Raw genomic sequence first — 12,925 nt, 5'->3', positions numbered from 1 at the left:
CGCTGAGTGTAAAAAGACCGTGGCCGCGGAGCTACTCAGTCTTCCACTCAAAGCGGACAATCTGTTCGACACCGCCGCTGAGCTGATAGCCAAGACAAAGGCGGAGGAGAAACAGAGATAGGAGGCAGCTACAGGCCTCCTAACCCCGTCCGCCCCTGCTGTGGCTAGGCCGCGCCAGCAGAGGCCCACGGGTGGGGCACGAGCCCCCGGTCGCAAACGAGGTACGTCCCGCTCTTCTTCGACCAGAACCAGCTCCTGGGAGCGAACCGGTTCTCTCGGAGTAGTCGACGTCAGGCGCAATGACGAGAAGCGCCCCCCCCCCCTTCGCCTAAGCCCCAACGTAAGGACAGCGGGGCTAACCGAAGGGGGAAGGGTAAATGACAGTCCTTTCCTGGTTCTACCGGGCTTTCAGCCGGCCCCGCCACTGCCACTAGTTCGGTGTGGTGTGAGGCCCGTTGTCCAGCTGCAGCTGGGAAAAAGGACTGGCGCTCATCTCGCCCCGATGGACAGAGCCAAGGGCGGCTCCTCGGGTACAAAGAGACTAATAAAAACGTTAAATACAATGAATGCGAGGCGGAAGTTTACATGTCAGAGGGCCCCGGTGTTACATCGTCTACACTCCCAATGTTGGGCGAAAGTTCCGTTCCGGGTAACAACAACATCGCTGAAGGGTTCCGCTGCCACGTCACTCAGAGCAATGGTGTCTCCGGTTCCCATGGAAACAGGCACGTGCTCCAAGAAGGTGACGTCATCAGTAACCCCCTCCGCCCCACGCAGGCTAACGCTAACAGGCAGAGCTGCAGGGCGGATGTTGACATCGTGGAAAGCCTCCGTGCTCAGTCACGTGACTTCCCCATGCCCGACGAACGGACCGACGCTACCGCTGCTAGCCACCACTCAGTGTCTAGATCAATGGAAAGCTTGCAAACCAAACACCTGGGTGCTGCGCACCGTTCAGAAGGGCTACAGGTTGCAAGGGAAGGGAAGGGAGGGAGGTGGTGGGGGAGAGAAGGCTCCGCTGCCGTGGTGGGGTCCTCTGGCCGCGGCAGCACCGGCGAGGGCCGGTGACCAGGTTAATGCCCCGGAGGCAACCTCGCGCCGGCCTTTCTTGGTAGCACCGCTGGATTTCGGAGCGGCTCGTAGTGGTGGGCCCATGGCCCCAAGGCCTGCGCTCGCCGCTGACGTTCTGAGTCCCATGGCGAGAGGAGCGTCGGGGTGAGCGCCGCTGCTTGGCGAGGCCGCTAGCACCGCTGCTCTGTTGAGCCGGTGCTCCAGCTGGTGTACCGTGAATCGTTCGCAGGGCTTACAGGCATCCTCGTCGCCGGCGTGGTGGCGTGCGAGGAAAGCGTGGTTAGGCCCCTGGCAGGATATGCAGAGACAGTGTTGATCGTCTGCTGCGACGAGGAGGCTGCAGCCTGGTAGGCCGCATTCTCGTGGTGCCTCCATTCCTTCTTCTCCGACACGTGGCGAGAACAAAGGCTAGGTAGCTACCTAGCCATAGCTGTTAGCTTCTGGCCTAGCCTGCTAACAGCTCTAAGCTAGCTCGAAACCTTGTGTTAAGAAAACGGAGAGGATAGGAAAGAAATCAATAACACTTGAAGTAATAACGCGGGAGCGTTCTTAGAACGAAAACTGACTCGAAAATACCCGTAGAGAAGCACTGAGTGCCCTCGCTGTGGGATCAGCTGGATTTTCGAGGATGTTTCTCCGTAGATTGTGACTTGGCTCGTGCGCATTCGCGTAGCAGAGTGAAGTAAGAGGGCATATCCCAGTGACGCAAGGGTTTTTATACCCCTTCCGGAATACCGGATTCGCGTAACATGATCGTATCCAATAGGAATTGTAGTCGGGAGTCCATGTGCTGTGCTCTGTGCATCGCCATGTTATGTTATCCAGGAAAGACAGAACAACTCCTTAGTGACACTGAAAGCTTTTTCACCAGACAATGTCATTCAATGAGGAGACTATTTTCAGAATGTAAATTTGTAATCAATGTAGCAACAATTGAAGATCTCACCAATAATTGGACTATAGGCTAGGTAGCAATACAACTCAAACTTCTACCAAAGTGTAATTGCACTTTAAATAACATGTTAAAGCATGACATTTCACTGTTATGTATGCATTTATTTATTTTGTGGGCTGAAAGCTTAAACCAAATAATTTCACCCACTCTACCTGGTCTAGAAATATTATGTGATGATAACCTGAAGTTGAAATTGATGTGATTTTCCAGAGCATCAGTACCGACATTGTAGGAATAATACACCTGGTAATTGCATAACATGAACATTTGTGATGCTGTAATCGTTGTGTTAAAGCCTAATGTATGCTTCAATGTCTGTGTCTACTAAGTTGACTAAGTTATTGATATATCACCGTGGCCTCCTGACACTAAACCAGTGATAAGAGTTTGTTTCATACACATTTCCTTTTATCTTTTATTTCACACACTTTGCCTGCTGCCCACAGCCAAAACGTCCGGTGGGTCTATTTCCAACAGTGTGTGAGACTGTGTGTTTTGTGTGGTTTATATCAGAAACTGAACACTCTCTGTTGTGGACTTTATGGACACAGCATGGTGACTTGGACTTTGCAGACGACCTGGCACTAGTACTGTCACATAGTCACCACCAGATGCAAGACAAGATCAGCACACTGGTAGAGACTTCCTCACGAGTAGGACTTAACACCCACACGTGAAAAACTAAATCCATGAGGATAAATATGACGAGTGCTGAGCCACTCATTCTAGGTGACAGAGTCCTTCACCTACTTGGGGAGTGTCTTCAGCAACCAGGGTGGTATGTATGCCGATGCGAAAGCAAGGATAGGCAAGGCAAGGACAACATTTCTACTGCTCAAGAACATCTGGCGCTCTAGAGAAACACAGCACCAAACAAAAATAAGAATCTTCAACTCCAACGTGAAATCAGTCCTGCTTCAGAATGAGCACCGATGCAGGGCTATGGACAGCTCCAAATAACAAAATCCAGTAAAAGAGTCATGAGTTTTGGCTGGCGGATATCAAGGAGGACTGCATCGTTGGGGTGGATCTACTAGAAGTACTTGGAGCGGTGTTTGATGTTCCACGGGCCCGCTCCCACATGGGCCCCGTGACAATAGCCCTTTATCAACGTTTGAACAGAAGGGCCAGAAAGACAGACGGCTGTCGTGGTTCGAGGCCGAGGGGAGACAACCGCCAGTGCGCCAGAGGAGAGATGACCACCAACGCCACCTGTGGAGAGACAATAACCAGCGAGGGGGCCACACAACCCATGGTCCACAATCCCCCAGTCCCAGCACCACCAGTGTCTTCCTGGAGGGAGGCACGCGTTAATCCGACAGACCTTTTCTCCGACTATGTGGCATCCGCGTGCGGTTAGGGTTAGGGTGCGGGTTTGGTTCGGGTTTACTGTTTAATGTCGGAGCACTGCGCTGTCGGAGGAATGCGCTGTCGGACTAACGTATTGCACCCCTTCCTGGATGTCCGCCAGCCAAAACTCATGGCTCAGACTTTTACTCGATATTGTTATTTGGAGCTGTCCAAAGCCCTCCATAGGAGAGGGGCTTTGACAGTTCCGCATAATGCCTTTCGACCTCTGCAATGCACCTTTGAGTGCCTAGTGGAGAGAGTGCTGTCAGGGATCCCTCGGAGCCGCTGCGTGGTGTACCTCGACAAAGTCCCTCAGCGGACTTCGAGGGGGCGTTGACCGGCCTTCGAGAAGTGTTCAAAGCCATCCGCAGAGCAGTTCTCTGTCTTAACCCAGCTAAATGACACCTTCTGCAGCGAGAAACATAATTTCTGGGCCATGTGAAAAGGGGGGAGGGGATTGCCACCGACCCGGGCAAGGTCGCCGCAGTTAAGGGGTGGCCTACACCCCGGAACATTGACGAGTGACGGAGTTTCCTGGCTCTGGCATCCATTTCCGGCCGTACTTGTATTCCTGCTGCGGACTGACCATGCATCACAGACCTGGCTCCTCCACTTCAAGGAGCCTGAGGGACAGCTGGCCCGGTGGCTCGAAGTCCTTCAGGAGTAATTTCGGGGTTGCCAAGACCCTACGTCGACTCCAGTCTTGGTTCGATTGGCCGAACTGTCGCCTGGATGTGGAGCTATACGTCCATCGGTGCGACCTGTGCACCGCCCAGAAGGGTCCCACCCGGCGCTCCCATGCCCCACTACAGTAGTACCAAGTGAGGGCCCCCATGGAGCGTGTGGGGGTCGACATCCTACGCCCATTTCCCATCACTGACAGTGGGAACCGCTACATCATCATTGCCACGTTGACAGAAGGACTGGGACCTTCACATAGGAACCAGAAAAGTGGTAGCCAAAGCTAGCTGCTGGCTAGCTCCACGGACGCGAATAAACTTTTTCTGACTCGGCGTGGCTCGCCTTTAGCCAGGAACAGGGCTGGATTAAGTGCATTGGTAAACCGAAAGAGCAGGGAACCTTCCATCTACAAGAGCCCTGAACACTCTACGGTACCACAGTGGATATTCTGGCGAAACAAGCCAACCAGGGGGTAGCTAGCTGCTGGCTAACTCCACGGATACAAACAAACACACTTTTTCAAGCTCGGCGGGAACCGGGCTGAATTAAGTGCATTAATAACCGCAAGAGCAGGGAACACTCCATTACAGAGCCCTGAACTCTCTAAGGGACCAGTCTCTCCTACCTCGCGTGGCTCGTTCTCAGCCAGGAACCGGGCGTGAAATTGGAAGAACACAATGGCGGATGGTACCGTGACGGACATGGACTCAGCTGGCCATGGACCGGCTGCTAAACGTGTACATTCACGTGTTAAACCTGTCACCTACAAGACAACTGATGGTTAAGTTATTATGGAAGATGAGCTGCTTAACTTCTTGGCTATAAAAATCAAGACCTTAAGCCAGGATGACATTGTGTTGCTGGCAGTAAACACATTTGACTCAGCAGAGATTGAATCATCTAAGAAAATGTTGTTTGAAGTCTGTCCTTCTACTACACTTTGCTACATTACACACAAAGGGCAAAACAAAGATGCCAGTAATATAAAGCTCTGTCTTAGGGTGTTGAATTAAAGTGGGGAGGATGTTCCCCGATTTGTTTCCCACTACCTGGACGATCTACCACCAGTATCTTATTCCAGCATGGATGTATCCTGCCTACTCAGGAGAATGGAGCAGCTATACTCTGAGATCTGTGCACTGAAACATGTATCGGGTCGCCAGGCTGACATATGTGAGAGTGTTCGGGCTGATACTGTGGCCATCAACGCTCGACTGAGTGCTCTGGAGCGGCCTGTCGCCTCTGATCCGGCGCGACATGAGGACCAGGCTGCTGCCCCGGCTGCACCACTGGTGTGTCTGGTGGACTACACCACCGGACACACCGGACTGGACTTCAGGGAAGCATCAGCACCAGCAGGGAGTACAGACGTGCCACCGGCTGAATGGAGTGCTGTGGTAAAGAGCGGGCGTCGACAAGGGCCAGCGACCGAGTTGGCTGGACCAGGTCAATGGCCTCCCATGTCAGCTGGACGGGTGAAGAAGAATGGCGCTTCGGCTGCGATTGTAAACGGAGCGGGGAGCTCCGTAGGACGGATGAGCAAACCTGCTGCTGCGGCTATTATTGGTACAGGTTCTGTGAGTACCATCAAAATAATTAAAACCAAATTAATGTGTTTGCCACCACATTTCGGGTACAGTACGTTAGTCCGACAGCGCATTCCTCCGACAGCGCAGTGCTCCGACGTTAAACAGTAAACCCGAACCAAACCCGCACCCTAACCCTAACCGCACGCGGATGCCACATAGTCGGAGAAAAGGTCTGTCGGATTAACGCATGCCTCCCCACATTTCACCCTGACTTGGAACCCTCAATATTATCTTAAAAGTCAACTTGGCCGTGATGTCACTTTTGAGACAAAAAACACAATTGAGACAAAAAACTGCAGAATGCAATGAAGTCAGTGATATGTACTGTCCCGGTATCTGGCCAGAGGGTGCACTTGTACGGCGCTACTTTGAGCCGTGCAAGTCTGGAGTGATTGGAGCCAATACATGTCAACTTCCATGGTGCTGGTGAATCCACCACTGACCTCTCCTCAAAAATAACTAGGGGGAGAACACCTGGTGGTGTAGCAATAATGTGGAACTCTAAATATGACAAAGCTGTGAAAGTGGTCAGACTTAATGTTGATTGGGCCATAGCGATAGAAATAATCTGTGATGGCAAGTCATTTACACTTATGAATGTTTACATGCCGTATGAATCAGTACAATCTGAAGATGAATTTCTGAATAGACTAGCATTTATACCGTCCTTCATTCAGGTCAATGTCTTACATGTGTGTTTGCTATTGGTGATTTTAATGCTGACATATCAGATAACAATGCTATGTTTTCTAAGCACCTGTCCCAGTTTTGTAAATATTCAAATTTGACCCTTTCGAGTAAAACTATGTTGCCTGACAATACTTTTACTTTTATTAGTGATGCATGGCACACAACGTCATGGCTTGACCATTGTTTAAGCACAGCTGATGCTCATGCCTGTATAGACAGCATGGAGGTGTGTTATGGGCTGGCCATTTCAGATCATATACCTATGGTAATGAATATTAATATTGTCAATCTCCCCACCTCTATCAACTGTGATCCTGGTATTAAATCAGGGAGGGTAGACTGGTCAAAATTAACCAGTGAGGATATTGACTGTTACACTGCTACCATTGATAACCTGCTTGATAACATTGACCTGCCTAAGGAGGCACTATACTGTGATAATCTGAACTGCAAAAACGTGCAGCATGGCATCCAACTTTGTGTCATGTATGATAACATTGTGGAGGTTCTCATTGCCTCTGGTAGGCTGCTCCGTAAAAAAGGGAAAAGAAGGTGCACAACATTAAGCCTGGTTGGCATACTTTTGTGGCTGAGCATCATGTGGCGGCCAGGGCAGCATTCAAACGCTGGAATGACTCCGGTAGGCCCAGACAAGGTTCAGTATTTGAGGAGAAGAAACTCTCCAATGCTAAATTTAAATATGCTGTTCGATCTGTAAAAAGGCAGGAGAACACTCTGAGAGCTGACTCACTTGCTAGTAAGCTACAAAGTAAAGACCTGTATGATTTTTGGAAAGAGGTCAAAGTAATGAACAACGGTAAAACATCCCTACCCTCTAACATAGAGGGCGCATGTGCATCCTTTCCAAAGTTTTGGTGAGAATCTTGCTTGCGCGCCTGGAAATGTTTGTCCTGACTGCAGATAACTAGTTTGGATTTAATAAGAAACACGGCACAGACTTATGCATATTTGCACTTAAAGAACTGATTGCCAGACCACTGTTGCCATAATTTCAATGTTTTCCTATGCTTCATTGATGCATCTCGAGCTTTTGACAGGATTAACACTCGCATGACTAGCAGGTCATTCTGGACGATTTTGAGAATTGAAAGTGGATTAACTTCTCTCATGAAGCTCAGATTTTCCTAAATATTTGTTTCAAATCATCTCTGTTTTTTTTTTTTCTGAAACGTATTATAAATATGAAATAAACACCATATATACCATCTCAGCCGTTATATTTTGGCTAAATTGACCGCTCTCCCCCAGAGAAGAGCAGTTCACACCTCAAGACCCCCCGCAGACCGGGCCGCCAACACTCATTGTTCAAGTTAATGGATGATTTGCATTTTCAGCCTGGCCAAGGGACTTCATATTAGTCCAATACCTAGTAATAATGAAATAATAATAAGATAACTGTGTTGTTCCCGTAAATCTAACATTTAAATGCTGTATTTCATCGAAGCATTGTGTAAAGCATGTTTATAGTGTAGCAGAGAGAAAGCGAGAGAGAGAGAAACCTCTGCGCAGCGCTGTTTCTATGTTGCCATGTCTGCTTATTATAAGCGACTTTGGGCTTGTTTTTCACGTCTTTCTTTTATTATTATTATTATAATTATATATATATATATAATTACATTATAATGGTAATACTTTTCTACTCCACACCGCAGAGGCAAATATTGTACTTTTACTCCATTCATTAGTAACTTTGCAGTGGTCTAAAAAATAAGTTAAGAAAACTCTTCTTCATCTCATATATCATACTGTGTTACTGTTTGGAGCCAGGCTTTACAGTCAATAATAAAACCGACGCTACTTGGGACTGTGAACAGACAGAGGTGCGAGTTGCCTCCAAGCGCACGGCAAAGCAAGGCACCACTAAGCAGCACCAGATTGATGAAAAGCTCATCTACCAAAGCAAACCCCCAAAAAACGTTTGCATTTTGAGCACCATGCACCCTACCATCGTGATTGGTACAGACCCCAAGAAAAAGCCAGAGCGGCCCGCACTGCAGTTTTTATAATCATGTAGTCACTAGTCCAAATATCCAATACATCCACAAGATCTAATAAGCTTATTTTATTATATTTATTATTCACTCCCTCTCTCTCTCTCTCTCTCTCCCTCAGCCGCCCTGAACGCCATGATGAATGTCCAACACTAAAACACGTGTAGCCTACTAACGTTAAATCAACATAAGTGTTAGAATTCTTATAAAGTGCTTCTAAATCGCTCCAGGGTGTTAGTGTGAACGCAATCCATGTTTAATAACTCCACAGAGATGCTCTGTTCACTTGCAAGCTGCTGCGACGCTGTCTGACTGGGGTAACCGAAAGTCTCGCCCCAATGCATTATCTGCCCAGTTCTCTGTTAGCAATCGCCAAGGGGGGATTTTGTCTATCCTGTTTTATTTAATGTTTATATGAATGATATCTGTTGAATTAAATAAGTGCAATACGGGCTGTCTCGTAGGTAACTCTATCATCAATCACCTGATGCTGATGACCTGGTCGTGCTCCCTACAGTGGAGGGTTACAGCAGCTATTGAAAGTCTGCACTAAGTATGGCAATGACCATGACATTATTTATAATGCAAAAAATAGTAGTGTCATGATTGTGAGAACCCATGAGGACAAGAAATGGGCTTTTCCAGCCTTTTACTTAAGTGACAGTCGTTTATCTTTGTGCCAGGAAATTAAGTATCTGGGCCACATTTTTACCAACAATCTCCAAGATGATACAGATATCTCTAGGCAGTGCCACATACTTTATGCCCAGGACAATATGCTGCTTCGAAGGTTCAGTATGTGTTCTGATCCTGTTAAGTGTGCACTTTTTAAAGCATTTTGCACTCTCATGTATACAGCTTTCGGGTGCATTTCGCCTTTCCGACGTTAACAAACCCTATACCTAACCCTAACCCTAACCGCACGCGGAAGCCACTAGTCGGAGTGGCGAGATGTCGGAATGGAAGGAGCACCCCACAGCTTTCTTGTGGTGCTCATACAAGAAAGGCAGTATGCGTAGGCTTAAGGTGGCATACAATGATGCCTTGAGGATCCTACTTAAGGTCCCTAGATGGCATAGTGCCAGTCACTTATTTGTGACCTGTGGTATCCACACTTGTGAGGCTCTCTTAAGACACTCCATGTATGGTTTCATGTCCTGCCTAGATGAGTCCCGGAACAGTATTATTGAGGATTTAGTCAATCCTGGGAAGAGCTGTCTCCGGTATTCGTCCAGACTGCGGAAACACTGGAGAGCCAGCCTCTATGTGCAATTTTAAGTCTTTGTATGGTCTTATGTATAATGTGTTGTTTTTATGTTTTACGCAGGCTCAGTGTGTGGAGCACGTGCGGAGAGAGAAAGAGCGGGCTGTGTTCCCCATGTCCTGCTGTGTGTTGCTAAGCTGAATTGAATAAAGAGAAGTTGTTCCTAAGAAGGTTGTCATGTCTAGAGAAGTGAACCCTAGCGGTCATTACAGTATGTACCTTGGTCTGTGAATAAATAATGTAACAATATACAGTATGCACCTACCTTGGTCTGTGGAGCTGCTGTTGATGATGAAGGTGACTGGTCGTCCATTGTGGGTTTTATTAATGACATGGGCTGGAGGAACAGTTATAGGATGGGTAAAAAGCAGAAGATGAATTCCACCTATATGTATATACATATAATGTGACAAAAAACTGGGGACCTTTCTATTCTACTAATACATCTGGAGCAAGACTGGAGTCTTGTTTTCAATTTGATGATTGATCATACTTTCATAGAGTTGAGTTATATAATGACTAACCCTAAATATAATTTAACCTCTTCAACTAGTCTATGACATATTCATACAGTCATATACAGTGTAATACTATATATTCTTACAGTCATATTACATAGTATAATGTCTCTGTGTCTGTTTGGTACATTGAACACTGCATGAAAAGAGAGATTAATGGGCAACTATGGGCAATTGCATTTACCTAGCAAACCCGCAGTTTGCTGGTGTTATTGATGTCATTGGAAATTTACAGTTGAAAATATTTACTGTAAAATCTGTCTATATGCCACACAAACCAGTGATTTACCATTCCTCTGCCAGACAAAGACCCAGTAGGAGACTGGCCATTTCCTTTGACATCCAAATTCACTCTTTGTTTAAAGAGGGGGGGGGGGGTTCTCTCCAGTCCTTTGTTCTGGTGACTCACCCTGCCCTCCTAATGCGTGAGGGGGCCGTGTTTTTCCGAGATTCTTTTCCATTTATTTTATTCTATTTTTGTATTGTATTTTATTTTTTTCATTTTCCCAAAAAAATATGAAAAATAAATGAAAAAAGTTATTGAAAAAACACGGCCCCCTCGCGTATTGGGGGGGCGGTAGGAGACGGGTCGGCTATATTATACTTTTACTCCACTACAATTATTTGACAGCTTTATTTACTAGTTACTTTGCAGATTTAAATTCATGATTGAAAAAGAGAGTTTCTTTATAAACAACAATGTTTAACTCATAGACCAACACGGGAACTACAAATTGCACGCCCACTTTTGAGACAGCGCTGCTACTCGAGGTCCGTGAGAACTATGAACTGCAGCTGCCAATGCATTCCCTTTGAAAGGATATGAGAGTTAGCCTACTTTTAAAATATTCCTACATTAACTGGAGGCGATATTGATTTAAATAAAAATATGTTTCCAAATGTATGGAGTGTCTTTGTCAACATATCTTCTTGTTTTCTTAATAGTTGATGTGTTTCACATTTAATTTGCCACTTTAACCAGTGAAATTACGGTATTTTACAATGCCTCTCATAGAGATTGCATTGAGAGCGTCGTTCTAAAGGACCTCGAGTAGCGGCGCTGTGTCAAAAGTGGGCGTGGATTTGTAGGCGCCCCACTTCCGGCCGTGTGTGTCTATTAAACCATATTAGACAAACCAAACACATAAAAACATCGGAAACAACAGTTCCGTAGAGGTTCCTATTGTTCCAAGGTGGAATTGAACCCTGGTTTGTGTTGTCAGGCCACTCTCTACTCCACTATACCACTGGTGCAGTCATGAGTGTATGGGGTAAGGACTTGTCTCCTTCTGTAGGTTCTGTGCACTACTCCTTGGAAAGTCAGAGATGAAAAAAAATGGCAGCTCCCAAAGCTGCTACTTTCTGAGAGCAGTAACTAGTAACTATACTAGTCTGCTAAAAGTAACATTTCAATAAAATGCATAATAAACTACTTTCCGTCACAATGAGGTTGTTTTAGAATGTGGAACATTGTGTGAGTTAAATTAACACAGGAGATTATAATGTACTAACTAACTACAGACCCCAATTAAACAAGCCATGTGGCTTTCTTGGATTCTTTTTATCCTATTTAGTTGACCTTGTATTTGAACTGTACTTTCATGTGCTTTTTGTCTGCAAACTACTAAATAAAGTATTCAATCAATCAATCAATAAAATTTTCATGGTCAATGGACAATGGCATACAAATGAACTGATTAACACCTTGGCCATGGGCTCTTGTTTGTCTCTAGCCAAACATAGGCCATCACAATGGACTTTGTCCGTGTGCGTACGTCAACGTTCTGATTGGTCAGGTGCGTCAACAAAGTGATTGGTCAAGCTTCACGTGACACATGGCTATAACCTTTACACAGGGTGTGATTTTTACTACATGTTTTCAAATGCAGTTAGTTTTTATTAGATTTTTAAGTGGATTTGCCAATTGAGTTCGGTTTTTAGTTTGTGAAAAGGCTTAGTTTTAGTTCGGGTTTTTTAGTTTCAGTGTTAATTGTGGGCTCGCTGCAGCAGCAGCGAGCACACTATAGCTATTGTCACTATTTCTTTATTCTCTCCCAAAAGTTTGGCACCTAACTACTCCCAAATACTTTCACTTAGAAACTCCATTCAAACTTTAAAAAATCCAGCTTACCGTGGACATGGGTGCTTGTACTTTTCTTTTTGAAATCATTTGTAGTTTTTGAAATATTTAACTTTAAGCACCCAATGCATATCCAATGGGTTTTGCTAGTGGGGAGAGAGAAGAACAGAGGATAAATGCCCCGTGTTTTCGTAAAGTCACTGTGGCCACATTTTTTACACTACAGATATTTATTTTACATCACCAAGTGCACACAGGTCTGCTCTCCGATTTAATCCAAAGATCGAAGCTGTGTGATGTATACATTTGTAGGTAAGACCATTAATATAAACCCATGTACCTATACACTCTAGCAATCAGTGCAGCTGCTGCTACCTAATCTGTCAGGCTGCTCAGTGGTGCTACAAAGTAACTAAGTATATTTACTCAAGTACTATGCAAGTGCTTACAATGCACAGTTTAATTTTGAGGTACTTTTACTGTCCTTTCCATTTTTGTTCCATTTTTTTTTTTATCCCTCGATTTTGTAACCCTTTTGTCACCCGGTGCCAATTTGCTAAGTGATCCTGGGCACTACACCTCCCCCACCAGCCTAGGGAGGCCAGGGCCGAGCTCATGCCTCCTTCAATGCATGAGAGCCAACTGACCTTCTTGTCACCTGACAGGGGGGCGTTTCCTTGGTTGGACGTAGCGCGTGGAAGGAACACGTTATTCC

This window comes from Gymnoscopelus microlampas (assembly GCF_963454915.1).
Source record: "Gymnoscopelus microlampas genome assembly, contig: SCAFFOLD_28, whole genome shotgun sequence".
Taxonomy (NCBI): domain Eukaryota; kingdom Metazoa; phylum Chordata; class Actinopteri; order Myctophiformes; family Myctophidae; genus Gymnoscopelus; species Gymnoscopelus microlampas.
The sequence above is the reverse complement of the archived record's forward strand: the minus strand, read 5'-3'. Positions refer to the sequence as shown.